The sequence below is a fragment of the Ochotona princeps genome, chromosome 14 (genome assembly GCF_030435755.1).
Source record: "Ochotona princeps isolate mOchPri1 chromosome 14, mOchPri1.hap1, whole genome shotgun sequence".
Lineage (NCBI taxonomy): Eukaryota > Metazoa > Chordata > Mammalia > Lagomorpha > Ochotonidae > Ochotona > Ochotona princeps.
Window position 1 is genome coordinate 10,100,056 of NC_080845.1, and position 12,535 is coordinate 10,112,590.

The window sequence follows — 12,535 nt, forward strand, 5'->3', positions numbered from 1 at the left end:
GGCAGTTGGGGCTGACTTTTTGATCAATGAGTTTTCCAATGGTTCACTGGAAGGCAGCTGGTTCCAGATACCGGCAATTCTCTGAATGCAGCAATGGGCTCCTTATGGACTTCTTGTCTTCAGATTTGGTTCCCAGTTATGGCTATGACAGGGCAACAGGAAAAACTCCTATTGCCTAGTTAGTAAATGTGTAGTCATGTGTTTATTTCTTCCTTGATTCTAATTAACTAATGCTAGCATACTGTTTAGTTTTCTGCCTCTTGCTTTATGCACTTAATTTTCAAGAGATGGTTTCCTGTTAGGATTTTTGTATGGGCTTCATTCTTTTTAATGGCTACACAGTGTTTTGGGATATGAGTATACAGTAAGCTACTATAAAGCACTCCATTGTATTTTACTTGTTCCTAGTCTTATGCTATTACAAACAATGCTGCAGTGAATATTCTGTGTACATACATTTGTTTTCTTGCAGATAGCTTTTATACATTTTCTAGAAATCCTGATCAACACTTAGCTCCTACTGTATGTACAGACCTTTTTAATTCTGCTACAGTCAGTCATACAGTCTTTCAAAGCTCTGAAAATTCCAGAACTTATAAGCAGAGTGGACCATTCCTACTATCTTTAATCGAACAGCTTGGGCACTAAGAATTCACTGCATCAAAGTGATGCTTCCACATGGACTTAAGCAGCAGTTAATGACTGACGCTAAAGCTAAGGTGCTAAAACTATCGATACAAGAAGTCTAGATCACTGCCTCAGAATGGGAGCTCGGTCATCTGCGGCTTGGTTTAAGTTCTACCGATGCCAGCCAGGGCTGCCCAGGACCCAGGGCCCTGACTGCCTTCATGAAAGAATGGTGGCAGAGGGTGAATGATGAGTAACAGGTGTTTCAATGAGAGAGTAAAGACTCACATTCCAAAGGCACTCCACACCCCTAGTGAGAGGGGCGGGGCCCATCTCTGAACTGTGTTTAACATTCAATTGGCTGTTTAATGAGGTATAGTCTAATGGGTAGATGTGTTGCTTAACAAGCCAATATATTACAATGAATGTATACTGAGCTGTAGGTCAATCTGGGTGAGCCCTGGTCCCCTAAGCACCTGGTTCTCTCACGAATGAAGGAAAAGAAACACATGCCATGGAGGTCTTTGACGGAAGCCATCCTGGGGGCTCATCTGCGCCCTCTGCCTCTGTTTCACTTGTCCTGCAGATTCTCACCTACATGACATTAGACGTATGTTGCCTTGTTTTTGTTTTGTTTTAGTTCATAAAACATGAATAGAGAGTTGACTTTGTGGGAAAGTGGTGTGGATTAAATGAGAAAATATGTGTGAATTTTAGGACAGTTCCTGCCATACAATAACTGTTCAATAACTATCACCTAAACATAGTCATTTCAACTCAAGCGACAGTTGGATCAACAGAAATGTTTTAGTCACGCTTAATTTTGTCCCTGGACACAAGTAATGACAATGGTGCACAACTTTCTCCTTTACTTACCACAGGCAAAGTTCTTGGTTTCAAAACGTTAAGTGTGGCAGTGACCACCGGCAAAGGCAGGGCCTGGGTGCTTTCGAGATTCGGTTTCAGCTGTAGCCCACTGCCCTGGCCGAGAAAGGCATTGCTGTTGGAGGTGGAACGGATGTGAACGCTGCTTTACAATAGGTGCTGCAGATGGCCCTCGTCTGCAACAGCCTTGCAGTGGCGGTGGCGTCCGTGAAGTCACCAAGGCCTCACGCACCAAGCCCATCACTCTGTGCTTGCCTCTAACCATAGTTGAGTCTAGGTGTGTCAAGCTGGGGGAGGCCCTGTGTGCTGGCCACCAGATCTGCTCCATTAAGCTTGAGGACAACAGGAAACCTGGGGACGGAGAAGGGAAATCCCAGAAAGTGGTTGACTGCAGTTGTGTGGTGGTTAAGAACTCCTGCAAAAAATCTTAGGACAAGGGTGTCATTGAAAAATACTTCAAATGCAAGACATGAACAAATAAAAAACAAACAAACAAAAAAACCAATGTAGCCACAAATTGTACTTACTAAACAAGATGGGAATAGAAGAACAGATCTCCACAGGAGGGTTTTGTTTTTGTTTTTAGCATTTTACAAACTTTATTGAGGTCAGCATGATGGCTCAACAGGCTAATCCTCACCCTAAAGTGCTGACATTCCATATGGGCGCTGGTTTTAGTCCCAGCTGCTCTACTTCTGATCCAGCTCCCTGGGTTGCAGACTGGGAAGGAAGGGGAGCATGGTTCAGGTCCTTGGGCCCTTGTGTCCATGTGGGAAATCCAGGAGAGGCTCCTGGCTCCTTGCTTCAAATCTACTCAGCTCTAGCCGTTGAGTCCATTTCGGGATTGAACCAGTAGAAGCAAGATCTCTCTCTGCTTCTCCTTCTCTCTGTAAATCTGCTTCCCAAATTAAAAAAAAAAAATCTTTTTTTCAAAAGAAAAAAAAAAAACTTTTTATTTGAAAGGGAGAGAGAGAAGAGAGATTTATTAACCATTGCTTCACTCTCCAAAGGCCTGTAGAAGCCAAGATTGCGCCAGGTCAAAACTGGGAATTCAATCTGGGTCTCTCACACGGTTGAGCCTTCACCTGCCACCTCCCAGGGTGTGCAGCAGGAAGCTGGAGTTGGGACCCTAGCTGAGACTTGAGCCCTACCACCCTGACAGGTGATGCAGGCATCTGATGCATTGAACAGCTGCTCCTGGAAGGGATTTCAATTACTTTACATCAGATTATCACATAATAATCACTCCCATTTGAGCTTTTATTATACGCTAGGAATTCTGCATACACTCTTTAACCATCACAAGAATGCATGAGAGACAATCATTCTGTTGAAGACCAAGTAAGATGCTGAGAAATCAAGTGACAAGCCTGTTAGTACCAGGTTGCACAACAGTGATTCACACCCAAATCTTTCTGAAAACAGTATCTGTAAATTCCCATACACTTTCCCAGTGGAGTGTCATTTGCTCAGGGCAGAACTAGCCTATGCAAGTTCTTTAATGCCAAGAGCAAGCTTAAATGTCATTTTGCAGGTAGAGTGAGGTGAGCTTGTGTTATCCATGAGGCAAAGTTGGCATTGTCACTACCGCTCCAGGACGTATTGGGTCGCACACAAGTACAAGGTACTTAGATTAGAAAAAAAGAGTGTACACCCAAGAAAGTTTTACTATTATGCTTATCTCTGCACCGATACAGGCGTAAAATATAAATTAAGTATACATAAATGCATCTGTATCCACTATCAACAAAAGTGCCCAGAATCCAAGAAACTTCGAAGGGAGGTATGGCCAGCTTTCAGGAGCCGTGACATAATAAGCCAGGTTGCAATCTGGGAGGTGGTGGACAAACTGCAATCAATGCCAGTTTCCACTGCCCCGCCAAAGGCACCCTCAAATCAAGGTTAAGTGGGAGAGGTGAACATGGCCCGGTGAGTTAACCGATTCAGCCTCAGGGAGGCCACTGATAAAACGTATTATGTACCTCCCGTGTTCACTAAGAACATGTCGAAAGAATGCAGTAAACAGGTCCTTAACATTGGCAAGTTTGCTGTAAGGTTTCAGTAACGGGAAGTTGTTAGCATTCAAAATAGTTTAAAAAAAAAAAAAAAAGTCTTGGACAGTTACAAGCCAAGTCCTCCAACCAGCAACACCCGACCAGTTCTCCGCCAACCTGCGCAAGTAACTTCCCCAGGAGGCGAGGCCACGCGACTGCGCTTGCGCACAGCCGGTTTCCCCCGCCCCTAGAGGCACGAGGGCCAGTGGGGCGAGCCTCGGTGCCGGCGCAACCAATCTGCAGGGGCAGCGTGAGGAAGGGGCGTGGCTAGCAGCCCAGCTTCAGCCACCTTTTTCCGGGCTCCGCCGCTGCGCGCGCACCTTCCCCCCCCCGCGTCTTTTGTGGTCCGGCCCATTGCGAGGGTGACAGGAAACCCTGTGCAGGGAGCGCCGCCATCTTGGACCAGCCCGAGGAAGATCCTGAGGGAGTCGCTGGTGCCGCTGCCGCCGCCGGCGCGTCTGCACCCCTCGGCCAGCCCGCCTGCCTGTCGGGGCCTCGGCCAACCGCCCCCGCCCCGCCTGCCGCTGCGGCCGCCCTCCTCTTCCTCGTCCTGACGCTCCCCCTCCCGCCCGGAAAGCTGCCCAGCCACCAGCAACCCCCCAGGTAACCCCAGGCCCTTCCGCAGCGTCTGTCCGGACGCGGCCTGCAAGCCCGATCCTCCCGAGGAGCCAGGGTCCCGGGTGGGGGAACGGAGGCGGGCGGGCGGGCGGAGCCCCGGGTCAGGTCCTGTCAGGACAGGACCGAGGTGCGGAGGCGTGCCCAGCCCCGCCGACCACCCGAGGCCTCCGTCAGGGTGGGCAGGGGCGCGTCCCCCGCAGACCGCCCTCCGAGCCCGGCCGCGGCGTCCTCCCGTCGGTCTGTTCCCGTGGGCCGCGGCGAGCCCCGAGGACAAAAGGCAGCACCTCGGGCCAGCGTCGGTGCCCTTGTGGCGGGGGGCTGGGGGTGTGCTTGCCACGCTGTGGTTTTGGGGGGCCGTCCCGTCGGGCCCTGAGCCTACCTTAGCCTGTGGGCGTCGTGACGGAGGGCGTGCACCGGGCGGAGCGCGGATGGGGTGTCCCCACACACACACACACACACACACACACGGCCCTTCGGAGCCTGGTGATCTCGGCGTTAAGAAGCGGAGAAGTTGTGAGGCGGGCTGGGGTTCCAGACACGACCACTTTGGAATACAGCTGCATTTCTTCTCTTGCCCCGGTGGCCCAGGGTGACAGCTGATGGCCCCGCGATAGCCTTCGGGGAGCCCCGGGGTTGTCAGACACCCCCGGAGCACGCCTGGCGGGATTAACCTCGTACCTGGGCAGGTGTACTGGTGGGGTCGGAGCCCTGGTTGAAAGTACCGCCCAGGTTACAGTTACTGTCCCTGCTGCCTTTTGTTTACGCGTGCTTAACCTTAAGCCCAGCGTACAAACCTGTTTCCTCCAAGCCTTTCCAAAAAACATTTTTTTCCCCGTGAGTTCCGTTAAGGCGGTTTTAGTTGGTCATGTCTTGAGGAAAGTAATGGTTCAACGTTTTGGCGTCTTCGGGTTCTCACCGCCACTTCCTAGCTGGTTAAAGTGACCTTGTGCAAGTTACTTCACTGCTTGGGAGGGGGGTGGTTGTACTGCATTTTAAGAGTTGTTTTGAGGATTCAGCGGTATTCAGAGAGAGCTCGTAGACATTGCATGGCGTGTCGATTTTGCCCGTAGAAGTGCCTGGCCGGTGCTGGGTGTTTAATGGATGCTGCCGGACTCTGGCCTGGGGCCGGGGTCTGTATCCTAGCTCTGTGATAGTGTCGCTGTAGCCGTTATCACCTTGCTGACTGGCTTATTTGTATAACATTTTTGGATTAGCGATTATAAAGGAGCTGGTAATAGTAGACATAGCTGTGGTCAGATGTGAAAAAATAGCATTCTAATAGTTACTAAGAAATACTTGAAATTAAATCTACATTTTAAGAAGTTTTTGTATTTTGTGTTAAAATTTATATTTGTTGATAATTTCCACTTGGCACAAAATTTAGTGTTTCACACAGATATTTTTCAGTATCAGTTTTGCAGGATTGTAGTATTAGTGGAGTAAACTTGGTTAAGGCAATAAATTGTCAAAAATAAGACTAGAGAGATATTACATTTAAAAAAAAACCTTTGAATATTTTTATGTAGTTAAAAATGCCAGGCGTGGATGGAAGCAATACTTTATAAATAAAGGCTGGAGGTGCTGTTTTAAAGCAAGCTTTGCATTCTGGACAGCTTTAAACAAATCTTACACACAGTCTTAACATATCCATCAGCCAATGTTAACAGCATTCTTGCTTCATTTTTATAAACCTGTCTTTCCCTGCCAAATTATTTTGAAGCAAGTCTCATCTCTAAACTTTTTACTTGTTACTAACCTTTTTAACTCTAGTAGTAATCACATTTTCTGGGGTGAGGGAGGAAATGCAGGGTTGCGGTTAAATAGTTTTCTTCTATTAACAGGTGCCTACTAGCATAATTAGCTGGAAGATTTTGCTTTCCTCTTGACACATTAGGTAGTCTATTTTTTCTTATCTACATTTTTAGTTTAGTAAAAGTGTGAAGTTAAATGTTTTGACAAAAATGTTTTTTTTAAGTGGCACCCTGAAGTGAGTGGATCATTTTCAGAGATTGTGCTACTGTTGAGGAGAGGAAATTGACTACTCCTCTTAAGTTAGATTATCAGATGGCTTGCTGAAGTTTTGTGTTTTATCTGCCTGGGAAATGAAGTGTCAGTCCATTTTAGTGAGCTTGGGAGCAAGTTAGAATGCTTCTGTTAAGACCGAAAAGACATCATCATTTTGATTGTTATTATAGCCTAGTACTATGGAGTTAAACCACAAAAAAACTGAAAAAGTTCTCTATTATTGGGTGTTGGTTTTTTATTTTGAGGTCAGTCATATGATAGGCTTCATATGATGCTCCTCATGTTGTTAAATGGGGAAATGTGTTAAAAGTTGGATTGTTTTTGTTTCACTATTAAACTGGTTTGTATATTGGAGGTATAGCAACAAAATACTCTAAATGTTTATCAATCCCTTGTTTTCTGTCTTTTGTTAGTTTAGAACATGCTGCGAAATTTCAGAACTTAGACATTTACTTGTGTGTATGTATCATTTTCCTTTTTTGGGGGAAGGTTTATTTTATTTTCATTACAAAGTCAGATATATATAGAGGAGAAGAGACAGAGAAACATCTTCCATCCGATGATTCACTCCCCAAGTGAGCTCAACGGCCGGTGCTGCGCCGATCCGGAGCCAGGAGCCAGGAACTTCTTCTAGGTCTCCCACGCGGGTGCAGGGTCCCAAGGCCTTGGGCCGTCATTGACTGCTTTCCCAGGCCACAAGCAGGGAACTGGGCGGGAAGTGGAGCTGCCGGGCTTCTAATCCCATATGGGCGCCAGTTCTAATACTGACAGCCCCCTGCTTCCCATCCAGCTCCGTGCTTATTGCCTGGAAAAGCAGTCGAGGACGGCCCAAGGCCTTGGGACCCTGCACCCGCTTGGGAGACCTGGAAGAGGCTCCAGGCTCCTGGCTTCAGATTGGATCAGCTCCAACCATTGCGGTCATTGGGGGAGTGAATCATTGGATGAAAGATCTTCCTCTCTGTCTCTCCTCCTTTCTGTGTATCTGCTTTTCTAATAAAAATAAATAATTTTTGAAAATAAATAAATCTTTAAAAATACACTTCTTACCTTTGGCAGTGGTATATTTCATGTTCAGGAGATGAGATTGAGAAATACTTTGTTAAAAGCAATTTAAGCATAGTTCATTTTTAAAAAGCATAGTTCATATTTAAAAGGACTTACTTGAATACAGTTAATGTTAAGTATGCATCTAGTAAACATTTCTTTGGATACCCAGCAAGTTCATGGCTGATTTTTTAAGATTTCTTTGTTTTTATTGGAAAGTCATACTCACAGAGATGAGAAACGGAGAGCTTCCATCCGATGGTTCACTCTCCAAGCAGTCGCAACAGCCGGAGCTGCGCTGATCTGAAGCTGGGAGCCAGGAGCTACTTCTGGGCCTCCCAGGCGGGTGCAGGGTCCCAAGGCTTTGGCCTGTCCTCAACTGCTTTTCCAGGCCACAAGCAGGGAGCTGGATGGGAAGTGGAGCAGCTGGGATTAGAACTAGTGTCCATATGGAATACTGGTACATGTAAGGCGAGGACTTTAGCCACTAGGCAGCTACGTTGGGCCCCATAGCTGATTTTTAATAAAATATTGATTCAGGCATTGAAAAAGCCAAATAACGGAGAGCACAGTCCTCATGCTTTGGGTCACTTGGCCAGTGCCACAGCAGTCAGGGCAGGTCCCGCTGAAACCTGGAGCCGGTAACTCTGTGGCTTGGGCTGTCATCTGCTGCTGTCCCAGGTGCATTTGCAGGAAGCTCGAGTTTTGGGAAGTGGAGCAGCCAAGGCTCAACCAGCTTTCTGGAAGGCGATTCCGGTATCACAGAAGGTGACTCAGAACTGAGTTGTACCTGCATTATGTGTACTGTGCAGCATTATTACCCTTCTGAGTATAGTTTTCTTCCTTCTTAGATTTTTTTTTGTCCTTATCAGTCTTGTGCTGTGTGTGTGCGTGCCTGTATTGTTGGTTTAAAGATTTATTTATTTGAAAGACAGTGACAAGAGAGGGAGAGATGGATCTTGCATCCGCTAGTTCACTTCCCAAATGCTCATCAACATTTGGGGTTAGGTCAAGCCAAAGTTAGAAGCCAGGACTCTGTCCTGAACTCCATGCTGGTCTCTGACTTACCATCTGCTGCTTCTCAGACGCATGAAGTGGACACAGATCGGGAGCAGGGTGGCCAGGGCCTAAATCAGGCACTGTGAGCCGGCTTACCCCACTGCCGTACCACCTGCCCCTGGCGGGGCTCTCCATCTACCTTAGGCAAAGTCATGGTCTCTAGAAACAGACATTGCTCAGGTTCTACTTCTGTCATGTACTAACTTTGCAGTTCTGGCCAAATTTGTGCATTTTTCCAAACTTCAATTATTTTCCATTTTTTTGTGAACATAAAGCTTCAGAGTTGTAAGGATTATGTAAGACAGTAAAGTGGTGCTTTACATTACATGTTTTAACTTTTTTTTTAAATTGATTTTTACATGAAAGGTAGAGCCACAGAGAAGAGAACCACAAGTGATTCTCCATCTGCTAGTTCATTCCCCAAACTATTGCAGCAGCCAGAGCTGAGCTGATCTGAAGTTCGGAGATCCCTTGAAATCTCCCACATGGGGGAACCCAAGGACCTGAGTCATGTTCTGCAGTTCTCCCAGGCCACAAGCTGAGAGCCAGATTGGAAGCAGTGCAGCCTGGATATAAATCTAAATTGGCACACATATGGGATACTGGCACCACAGACAGAGGCCTTATCTACTACACCATCTGATCACATTGCATCCTCTAACTGTAATTATTTAATATTTGTTCGGCATGTCGTATTAGAAGTCATTGAGATGTCTTGTGTTTTAAAGCACTGCTATAGACCTTCATGGTGCATCTTGTAACCAGGAACGGGGAGGTGGGAGGATGGTAGTGGTTAAGAGGAGTCTGTGGGCCCGGCGCCGTGGCCTAGTGGCCAAAGTCCTCGCCTTAACATTCCGGGATCCCATATGGGTGCCAGTTCTAATCCCAACAGCCCCACTTCCCATCCAGCTCCCTGCTTGTGGCCTGGGAAAGCAGTCGAGGATGGGAGTGGGCCTTGGGACCCTGCACCTGCATGGGAGACCTGAAAGAAGTTCCTGGATCCTGGCTTAGGATTGGTGCAGCACCGGCATTGCGGTCACTTGGGGAGTGAATCATTGGATGGAAGATCTTCCTCTCTGTATATCTGACTTTCCAATAAAAATAAATAAATCTTAAAAAAAAAAAATAGGAGTCTTTGTAGTACTGATGTGTCCATTTAAGCTGTGTGACTTTAGCATGTTACTTACGGATTGAGTGAATTTCCTCCTTTGTAAAATGGAGCTAATAATAGCTATTGTGAAAATAATGGTAAGATTTAATGAAATTGCAGGTATTTAACACCTTTTCTTACGTGTTAAGTACCCAGCAGATAATAACTATAACCGTTGTTTTATTAGTTTATAAGTTGGTCATCCTGTATTCAGTGCCAGTTGTTTGAAATACAGTACTCCTTTAAAATTTTTTTTCTTGTTAATAATATTGTTTATGATAGTTGAGGTACATGCCCTAATCTTAACTCTGACTAGGTTGGGGAGGGTCAGGTTAAAGGAAGGGTTGGGTAGGACATATGTTCTAGGGTTTTTTTTTTTTTTTTTCCCCCTGTTGTGTCTGCAGAGGAGAGAGGGAGAAGCGATTCCTTGCAGTCAAACTACATTGGCACCTGGGCATGGGGACTAGTCATTTGATGATTCTTAGAGATCCCATATGGGGAAGAATGTTCTGAGGGTGTTAGTTGAGTGGTTTTGATAGTTCTGAGAAGTTGTTGACTTTGTTGTTCAGGGCTAAGAAAAATCTTTGGTTGACAAAGTCCACATTAGACAAAGTCCACATTAGTGCATTCACAGACATAGGATCATGCAAAGTTTGGCCAGAATTGTCCAAACCTGTTCTGCTTTCCCTCTTCTGATGAGACGGTCGACATCCCCTGCTGGCCTAAATGAGCTGGCCATCATGTCCCACGTGTGTATCTGGGCATGCTGTCCACTACACACTCATCATCTGACTCCAGGGTTAAACTATGTCCTGTGATTTTCCCTGTGATCTGGGTCTGAGTCTAGCAGTCCAGTCAGGGAGTTCCCTAAGAAACATTTCTTGGGGTGACCTCAGACTTGACTCTTGTCTGTACCAGCCAGGGCAGGGTCAGGTGCAGTCTGTTACCTGCACCAGCTAATGCACGTATTGGTGGATGTAATTGCTTGGTCAGTTCCACCCAAGCCTCGCATCTCATGTGAACTGAAAGGTGCTACTGCCCAACTCACCGTACATCCAGTTCTCATGCACAACAGTGGGTGTCATGGCATGGTTAGAATGACTCTCAATTACCCCCGGGCCTCCCCCCAGCCCTGGATTTTGTGCTTGGCAGCCTCTGCTGCAGCCCAACCTGTATCCCATCTGGCTCTCATGTACACCCTGAGTGCTGTGGCTTAGCTCAGCCCGCCCACTCCTCTGACCTGGCCCTCATGTATGTCAATAGATGCTACCATCTTGTCCAGCCTCGCCCACCCTCAGCCCTGGTTCTTGCATTCACCATCGGTATGTACAGCCAAGCAGGAGAGTGTCCAGAGCTGCCCTAGGCATGTTCCTAGCCCTGGATCTTGCATGCATCAGGGGGTATTGTGGTCTAGCCTGCATCCAGTCCCAGCACTTTTCAGCTGGTGCTGTGGCCTAGCTTGCCCGCACCCATTCTGGCTCTCCTGCACATCAGTAGTTGTAGCAGCCTAGCCCAGCCTGGCCCAGCCCCAGTCCCAATTCTCACTCTTACTAGTAGAAGCAGTAGCTCAACAAGGGAATCCTCTAAGTTCCGCTACCAGGTATACTCCCAGCCCTGGGCCCAGTTTGAGATGGCCACCTCCCATGTCTTGGTATTTGCCAGCAGGTACTATAGCCTGACTCCGCCCGGCCTGATCCCACTCCCAGCTCTCACTAGGGGGTGCAGCATCCTAGCCCAACTTGGCCTACTCCCAGCTCTGCTGTGAGCGGGCAGGTGTTGTGGCAGGGTGCCTAGTTTGTACCCTGACCTGGTTCTCACTTGTGTTAGTGTGTTCTGTGGATTGATTCTGTCCTTCCTGCCCTCAGACCCAGCTCACACATATGTCAACGTGTGCTATGGCCCAGTCTGGTTAACCTACTCCCATCCCCGGCTCTTATACTAACCAGCAGGAGCTGTGTCTAACAGAGAATTTCCCCAGTTTCTCCTAGCAGGCCTGCTACCAGCAACAGATCTCATGTGTGTCAGTGGGTGCTGCTACCCAGACTGACATGGCTGACCCCCAGTCCTGGCACTCACTGGTGGGTGCTATAGCCTAGCCCAGCCTGGTCCACTCCCAGACTCAGCTCTGATGTGACCTGGCAGGTTCTGTGACCTAGGCTGGCCTGGCCCACCCCCATTCTGGGTCTTGTGATCATCAGTGGATGCTGGAGACTAGCCCAGTCTGGCCTTCCCCATACCCAGCCCACATGCATGCCGGCAGGTACTGCAGCCTTCCTTGCCCAGCCTGGTCTGCCCACAGGCCCAGCTGTCATGTTCACCAGTGGGAGCTGCAGTGCAGCAGGTGGTCTTCAGAGTTCCCCTACTAGGCCAATTCCCAGCCCCGAGTCTTGCACATGCTGGTGGGTGCTTCGAACCAGCCTGTTAAAGTCCACCCACAATCTTAAGTTATTGCTGGCTGCTGTTGCAATCTAGCCTTCGCTGGGCCTAGTCCGGCCTGCTCCACTCCCATCTCGTGTGCTCTCCATTGGGAGCTACAACTCAGTAGAGGAGTTATTCAAGTTCCTTTACCAGGCCTGCTTCTAGCCCCAGATCTCACACATGTCAGCAGGTGCAGCAGCTCTGGTTGTCATGGTCTGCCCTCTGTTCCAGCCCTTGCATGTGTCGGCGGATGCTGCAGTCCCACAGGGGCAAGCCCACAGTTATACAGGATCTGCCCCCAGATCTGGCTCTCTCATCTTCTGGTGGGTTCTGCAGCCTAGCTTGACATTCACGGACGCCAGGCATTCCCCACAGCCCTAGCTTTTGCAAGTGCCAGTAGGTGGCTGATGATGCTATTTAGCCGAGCCAGGTTCCCATGTGGGCAGGTGCTTTGGCTTGACCCAGACATGCCCTCTAGTTTCGCTGCTCTGTATCACTCTGTCTCAGCTTCCTCACATGCCTGCAAGTGCAGGGACCCAGTCTGGAAGTCCTCAGAAGTGATGCCTTTCTCATCAAACATGCCCTCAGTTGTTTCCACTCCAGTACTCTGTCCTCCTTCCCCGGGCAGTTTGCAGTTCCCCTGCCTGGGTGCTGG

At 48.1% G+C, this 12,535-nt stretch overlaps 1 protein-coding gene across 1 annotated transcript in view; it reads left to right on the top strand.

Moving 5' to 3' along the window:
- The first annotated feature begins 3,938 nt into the window (after positions 1-3,938).
- Positions 3,939-12,535, top strand: part of RAB14 (RAB14, member RAS oncogene family) — a 28,940-nt gene continuing 20,343 nt past the window's right edge. The window contains exon 1 of the mRNA XM_004594964.2: positions 3,939-4,169. The gene's annotated coding sequence lies outside the window, so the exon portion shown is untranslated. The remainder of the gene's footprint in view (positions 4,170-12,535) is intronic.